The sequence below is a fragment of the Acomys minous genome (genome assembly GCF_964271855.1).
Source record: "Acomys minous genome assembly, chromosome: 5".
NCBI lineage: Eukaryota > Metazoa > Chordata > Mammalia > Rodentia > Muridae > Acomys > Acomys minous.
This window is the reverse complement of record NC_140494.1, coordinates 43576903-43584290: the sequence shown is the minus strand read 5'-3', so window position 1 is coordinate 43584290 and position 7388 is coordinate 43576903. Positions and strand designations below refer to the sequence as shown.

The window sequence follows — 7388 nt, the reverse complement described above, 5'->3', positions numbered from 1 at the left end:
ATTATTAACAACACAGTCATTGTAACGTGTTTTGAATGCTGAAAATCGTGAGTCAAGTAAGTTACAACAGTGCCGTATTAGTCATTTACACCTTAGCACCAATGAGCCTTGGCTCTTAGATCAGATGTTGCTAGCAAGAGGAGCTTAGGAGCTGGCTAGTGGGGTCAGGGGTGGAGTCTTCTTGGATCCACAAGAGGAATTGGAAGATGTGGGCATAGCGGGTGGAACACTTTGTGACTTTAAGGTGGTCATAACAGACCATAGGATTTCCTTTTTTTTTTTAATTGCTATTTTTATGAAATTAGATTTATGTGCTCTTCCTCAAATCCATAACACCTATGCTGACTTGCCATCTCTGAGCTTTGGCAGCTCCTGGTGTTGGCAGCTATGGGCTCCGGACCTTCCCAGTTGACCCTTCCAGTCCCGGCAGTCTCAGATATCCTTAGGAGAAGCATTTTGGAACAATCAAAGATGAGTGCTCCCTCGAGCACCACCCAGCCACCTCCGGCCATCCTACTACACAGCCACCTTTAGTACCTTTCGAGGTCCAAGTCCTGCTGCAGAGAGCGGGAGCAGAGGACTGTCCCCTTGGCTCTCCTGTGTGATGTCTGGTGGTCCCTCCGTGAGCACTTTCCATGGAGCTCTCTGCTCACTCTCTTCCTTACCATACTCCCAGGCTGCAGATGCCTTCCTTCCCCATCCCCCACCCCCGCCCCCCATGCCAACAGGCTCAGTTCTCAGATGGCTTTCTTATCAACAGTGTCCCCTCCCAGTGGATAACACTTCATCTTTCATGCCTGGCAGGGACAGCAGACGTCTGGCCACATGAAACATGCAAATGAAAAGACGGTATTGCTAAATGCTCTGGCAAATAAAACCATTTGGAGAGAGGCGAGCTCCAAAGCCTTGAGGGAACATTATTGGGTTCAATCACTGATTAAACAAAAAGCATATTTTTAATACTTAGTTAAAGAGGAACAGGCAAGCACAGCTGTTGCGGTTGCTGCACCCTATCCCATTTTAAAAGTAGACCCAGGAGTCACAAAGAGACCAGATTGTACTTCTTCCCTGGCCTGCTACGTTATGGGGGACTCCTTGGGATGACAAACTCCCTTCGTTGACTGCTTTACCAGCTTCAGGGTTGATGTTTGAGAGAGAGGCGGGGTGGGGTGGGGTGGGGGAGGAGAGTGGGGGGGGTAGGAGGGGGGGGAGTGATGGTAGGAAATTGCAGCTTGGAATCTTGTAGTCCTGCCTCTCTGCCAGCAGCTGCTTGAATAATGATGGGAAAGCATCATCCCTCATGGGCCTTAGTTTTTTGATAGATTAGATAGATAAATGGATAGATAGATGACAGATGATAGGTTGATAAATAGATAGATAGATAGATAGATAGATAGATGATAGATAGATAAATACATAGATAGATGGAGCCCTTATGAATGCAGTCAAGCCCTACCCTAACTGCAGCACATTTCACACACAAAATACCCTTATATACAGAAAAGTCTTGAAAGAATAAATATCAAAATTATTTAGTATGTACGAGTAATAAGATTAAAGTCTGTTTTTATCTTCCTTTGCACAGCTTTGAGGTTTTTTTCCCCAAACCTTATAAAATTACTATGACTGGTCTAATTTTTGATTGTTATTTTAGCACAGTGTCTTCTAAGGAATTTGCTGTATCATAGAGAATCCTCCTTTATTAGTTTGACCTTTGAACCCAGCAGCAGTTAGGATTTGATACATTATTGATGTAACTTGTGAGGTAGGCTGTCATTCATGCCGTCAGTTCTAGAATGTGGGGGTGCATGTTTTTTGTAAAGGGCCAGATAGTCAACATCTGAGGCTTTGTAGGGCACACCCCTCTGTCTCCATCCCTGATCTCCGCTGCTGTGGCACCGACTGGAGAGGAGATGACTTACAAATAAGCATGACTGTGTTCCAATAACACTTTATTTAGGACTGCTGAAATCCAAATGTGGAACTATCGTACCTCACACCAATGGAATGGAACATTCGTAGAAACAGCCTCCCTCAGGCACAGTCACTGTGGTATTTCACTTCTTCAAACACTGCAGTCATTAAATAAATACTTGCAGGAACAGTGAGGGGATGAATGAATGAGCCAACGACAGGGCTCCTAGGAGCTCACTTTGGGAAGTTAACAGATCATTGTATGACCTAGTAGTAACACATCATACAAGGGAGGGTTTACTTACCTCTGTGCTGCCTTCAACCGTTGCTTAGTGCTGTACCATATAATGGAAGCCTTCTACACAGCCCAGCTGGCTACCTCTTCCAAGAAGCCTCCCTGATGGATTTCTACTTGTTAGCTCATGCCTTCCTTTGCATGAGAGGAGAGATGTACTGTTTCTCATACCTTGACCCTTTTCATGAAGCTTCAGGAGTCACCTAGGGCCAGAAGTCATGAGGTGAATGAATTACATTCAAGTCAGATCATCCTTTGTAATCGTGGCATCTAAAAAATATTTATTTTTAATTATGTGGATGTCTGTGTTCTGTATGCGGGTATGTACACATGTGTATAGGTGCTCTGGGAGGCCAGAGGCATTCGCTCCTCTGGAGCTGGAGTTATGGCTGCCTGTAAGACACCTAACACAGACTCTGGAAACCAACATCAGCTGCCCTGGAAGAGCAAGCTGCAAGTATGAGCCATTCCTCACCCCTAACCCCCGATTTTGTTGGCACAGGGCAAAGCTGGAATCTTGGCTACACTTTGAAATCCATTGGGAGGAATGTAAACTGTAGTGAAGCGACACCGGTTGATTCTCCTAAGATCAGGCAGCTACTCGCTAGAGAGAACCCGATCCTCTGGTTCCCAAGGTTCTACCACTCTGCCTGTCTTCTTGTGGGCCAGCCCTGCAGTAGACATGTATGGTCAGCCTGCCTGGACCCCCCTAGGAAGCAGTGATGCCTTCCTGGCTTCTTGTCTTCGCAGAGAAGACACAGGGGCCATCTTTTTGTCTGACGGAAGACCAATGACAGTGAGAACACGTCTTTTGCTAAAGTTGGCAGTTGGCAGGTCTCTTTGGCTATCTTATGATGTGAAGGCTGGCACCAGGAAGACCCAGGTGATGGAAAGAGAAGCACAGGAACCTATTTACACAACAACCAGATTCCTGCTGTGAGCATGCTATAAAAGGAATCAACCCAGACTGAGACAGGAGACTTGCTGCTTCCAGAAGGGAAGGGCCTGGAGAGAAACATGGAATTGCTTACTTCTTGTTACTTATTAGTGCATGAGCATGTAGAAAATAACATTCTGGGCACTTGCTAAGATGGCTGTTGTATTTAGGGGTAGGGAAGCTAAGTGCAGATACAGAGAAAACTCAGTCAGGGGACAAAATGAGACAGAGACACCCCACCACCACCCCAGGAAGAACACTACAGCACACCCGGTGGCTCAGTGGTAAGCGATACTGACGCTAGTCAGAAGAAGGTTAAAACTATTGTGACATATCTTGGCAGGATGGGTGATGATAAAAACACAGGAAGGGAAGAGTGGCAGGGACAGAGTCTCATCTGCTGCAACAGGAAGTCAGAAGATAACGTCTAAAATGATAAAGACTAGAAAGGGCACATTGTTTAGCTATAGGAAAGGAAGTGTGTGTGTGTATGTATGTATGTATGTATGTATGTTTGTATGTATGTATGTATGTATGTACGTATGTATCACTCTGTTACCAAAAGAAAGGGGGAGGAGTTGTGAGTTACAGACAGGCAAAACTACAGAAGTCTTTGTAGTCCTGACAAATGTGACTTAAGCAGAGCATGCGTTCTGTAGGCTGTGATTCTTGAGATTAAACACTTTACGAGGGAACTGAAGCAGCCCACTGCCAGCCTCTGCCCTGAGCCTATTCAGGTCATCTCATCTCCGCCCTGCTCTTCTCATGGACATTCTCCTTCTCCTAAAATCATACCATCAGCCCCCTGCAGAGCTCTCATGTACTGACACCACAGGTGGAGATGCCAGCCTCTCCGCCTGCAGTTGACTGGTGCACACACTGCAGCTCAGCACCACCACAGTGTCTGTGGCTCTCGCTCTGCCTTTTCATACAAGCTTGCATAAGGGGGTAGAGAGGTGGCCCGGTGGGTAAGAGGACTTACTGCTCTTGTAGAAGACCTTGTTTGGTTCCTGGCACCCACACGGCAACTTACCTGAAATCCCAGCTCAGTGGGATCTGGCACCCTCTCTCTGGTTTCTGCTGGCACCAGGCATGCATATGGTATACACAGATGCATGCAGACAAACATGGTGTATAAAGAGACACGCAGGCAAACACTCATACACATCAAATACATTTTTTTACAAAAGGAACCCTATGAAGACTAGAATGTTAGCCAGCCAGCTTTCCTTCAAAAAACTTAGTGAATTCTATTTTTATTGCCCTCTCTCATTCATCCTTCCTCTTCTGATGAAATCTTTCTAAGAAATTTCCATCCAACTTTGATTCCCTTTTTAGATGTATGTGCAACCCGACCCATTGATATAGATAGAGCCTATGGCTTCCACTCTGCCTTCTTTGTTTTTAGATGGAAGATTTGCAGGAGTGGCCAAGCACAGCTCCCATGGTCCTGATTTTTCTGCCTTCCATGGCTTCAATGTGGTTTGCCTCCAAGGATTCATATGCTGGGAGCATGGTCCTCTGTATGGAGGCGCTAGAACCCTGAGGAAAAGGACAGGCAGGTAGTGACTAGATTGCTTGGAGGCTGCCGTCAATTGTGCAGACCCATGGTTACCATGAGGGTATGTCACAAAAGGAGCTCCCAGTTTCACCAGATGAGTGCTGTCACACAGGCTCCTGGTGCTGTGAGGGTCATCCTTCATGAGGCCTCCACTGGAGGCTTGATAGATGAGGCTGTCTTACCTTGGACCTTTAGAGTCCAAAGCCATGAGATAAATAAACCTGTTTTCTTGCTAAACTGCTCAGCCACAGGTATTTTGTAACAACAATGGAAAATGGACTAATATACCTTCTCACCAAGAAATGCAGGCTGGCTACCACTGAATAGTTGGAGGACCTTGGCCAAGACACTTCCATCATCATCATTATTGCTTTTCTAACTGACTGTGTGCTCATAGTATTGGGGGGTTACCACATGTGATGATCTCAAGGAATTAATCTTAATGGATTGTGCTATAAATAAGTCCTGTGTTTTTACATTTTAAAGCCTTCCTTGTTTTCAGTGCCCCCACCCCCAAATTTTAATGGTAGAGCTACAGGAGCGGTTTTAAATTAAAAGCCACAGATGAGGTGGTGAGCTTTGTGGCGTTGTCTTCCATCTTAAGGTTTAAAGCCCTGGCACTTCAGAAATATTTCCTAGGCTGGAGAGGCGACTCACTCAGTGGGCAAAGCACTTGCTGTGCAAATGGAGGGATCTGAGTTTGGATCCCCAGAACCCATGTGTGTCAGTCCCTCATTCCAGTGAGCCTACAAGAAGATGAGGTGATCACTGGAAAGTGGCGGGGCAGCTAGCCTGGTGTCCACGGTGGCAACAGAGAGATGATGTTTTCTCAAACAGTGGAGGACTGATCCCAAGGTTGTCCTCTGCCAACCTCAATTGTAGGAGCACATGTATTCTCTCTCCCTTCCTCCCTCCCCCCCCCCTCTCTCTCTGCTGTACACCAGATTTTTAGCAAGAAAACACTATATCCTCCACCTATGTCACAACAATTGCACAACTACTACCTTCTTATGTGGCTCGTCTGTGATCACTGGGGTTGATTCAAGTTATAGTTTCCTGTACAATAATCACACACCAAAAAAAAAAAAAAATGCTCACATGGGGGCTGGAGAGATGGCTCAGAGGTTAAAAGCACCGTCTGCTCTTCCAAAGGTCCTGAGTTCAATCCCCAGCAACCACAGGGTGGCTCTCAACCATCTGTAATGAGATCTGGTGTCCTCTTCTGGTGTGCAGGTGTACATGCAGGCAGAACACTGTAATAAATGAATAAATCTTTTTTTAAAATTGCACATAAAAATGATCTCCATATTTCCGTAATGGCAACTGATGTGAAGCAAGCATGGACCCGCTTTCGAGTCCATGCCATTGATTGACACTTACCCTTATCCACCTTTCAACATCTCATACTCATCTCTGCAGAGGAATGGGAGATGCCATCCATGAAGACACTCCTTTCAAGGGTCCGTTAAAAGGCCAGTGTCTCTAACCTGCTCGCACACCTGTGATCACGGTTTCAGTCAACTAGGGGCACAGAAGGTGAGAACCCGGCTCCCTCTAGCACATAGACCTTCTCAAACCTGGATGGAGAGAGTTTTGTGACAAAGTGTCACATGATTTTCCCTCTCAAGTGGGCAGCATGAGCACCTACTTGCAGTCACGTCTGTCCCCACCCATTTCAGATTCCAACTTGTAGAATTCAAACTTTGTGCACTCTCTGCATGGGGGACACCGTTGCTCTGGTTTGGACCATCTGTGTTTGCAAGCATAGGAGCTTGGGCAAACAGCCCTCGTCCAGTAGGGTGGGAGAGAGCCCTGGTTACCCCAAGGAAAACATAAAGCAAGGATGAAAGAGCACAGGCTGGCTCATCTTGAGGTAAGGGGCTGGTGGGCCTGTAGAGAGAGGAATGTCACCCTAAAAGGCCAACAGGAAACCAGAGGGGAACTGCCCTAACCACATGGTGCACTTGGCTCTAACTGGGTTGCCTTGAAGCAGAGACTAAGAAAACATTTCAACAGCACTTGAAGAGAAGAATGAATCGAGGTCGGAATAAATGCTAACATGTCCTCTTTCGGAACATCCTTATAGCTGAGTGTGCAATTTTGTTTTGGTTTTTCTTTTCTTTTCTTTTTTTTCTCAAGCAGCTGTTGGTGATCATAAAAATTCACCTTGGGGTTTGTTGTTAACTTTGAAGCTTTTGTTGGCAAAGAGCCCGGCTTGCCAGTAACCCTCAACCCCACCTCCTGCAGTGTCTCCTCCCGCAGCCATCAGAGCCTTCCCAGAGAGGAGCCCCCTGGGCCTGGGCAGCGAAGGAAGTACAATCAGACGCCTTCCTGTTTGAGATCCTTCCTCCCAAAGCCTGTCAGCACAAGGTTCCCACAGCTTGGAAACTGCAGTTTGAGGATCTGAGAGGGGGAACCCTTTTGTGTGTGGCTTATCAGAGGCAGATGGGCAACTTCTGTAATTCTGTGTTTGCAGTCTTAGGGAAGCTGGACACGCACAACATTGCTCCATGTTTACAACTTCTGGGGGTGTCGCAGAGACCTTCCACTCCCCATCGGCAGGCAGGCAGGCCAAGGGGAAAAGGAACTCAAGCGCCCCACCTCCGCCCCCACCCCTGCAACTCGATTTCTCCTCCTCCCTTCTCCTTTCTTCTCCTTTCCTACTCTTCTTTTTTTTTTTC

General features: G+C 46.6%; 1 long non-coding RNA gene across 1 annotated transcript in view; it reads right to left on the bottom strand.

Moving 5' to 3' along the window:
- The window catches only part of LOC311597763, a 9387-nt gene extending 3354 nt beyond the window's left edge, over positions 1-6033 (bottom strand). Inside the window, exons 1-2 of the long non-coding RNA XR_014779342.1 lie at positions 5806-6033; positions 2220-2412 (exon numbers count right to left, since the gene is read on the bottom strand). This is a non-coding gene — a long non-coding RNA (uncharacterized lncRNA). The remainder of the gene's footprint in view (positions 1-2219; positions 2413-5805) is intronic.
- Between the last annotated feature and the right edge of the window lie 1355 nt (positions 6034-7388).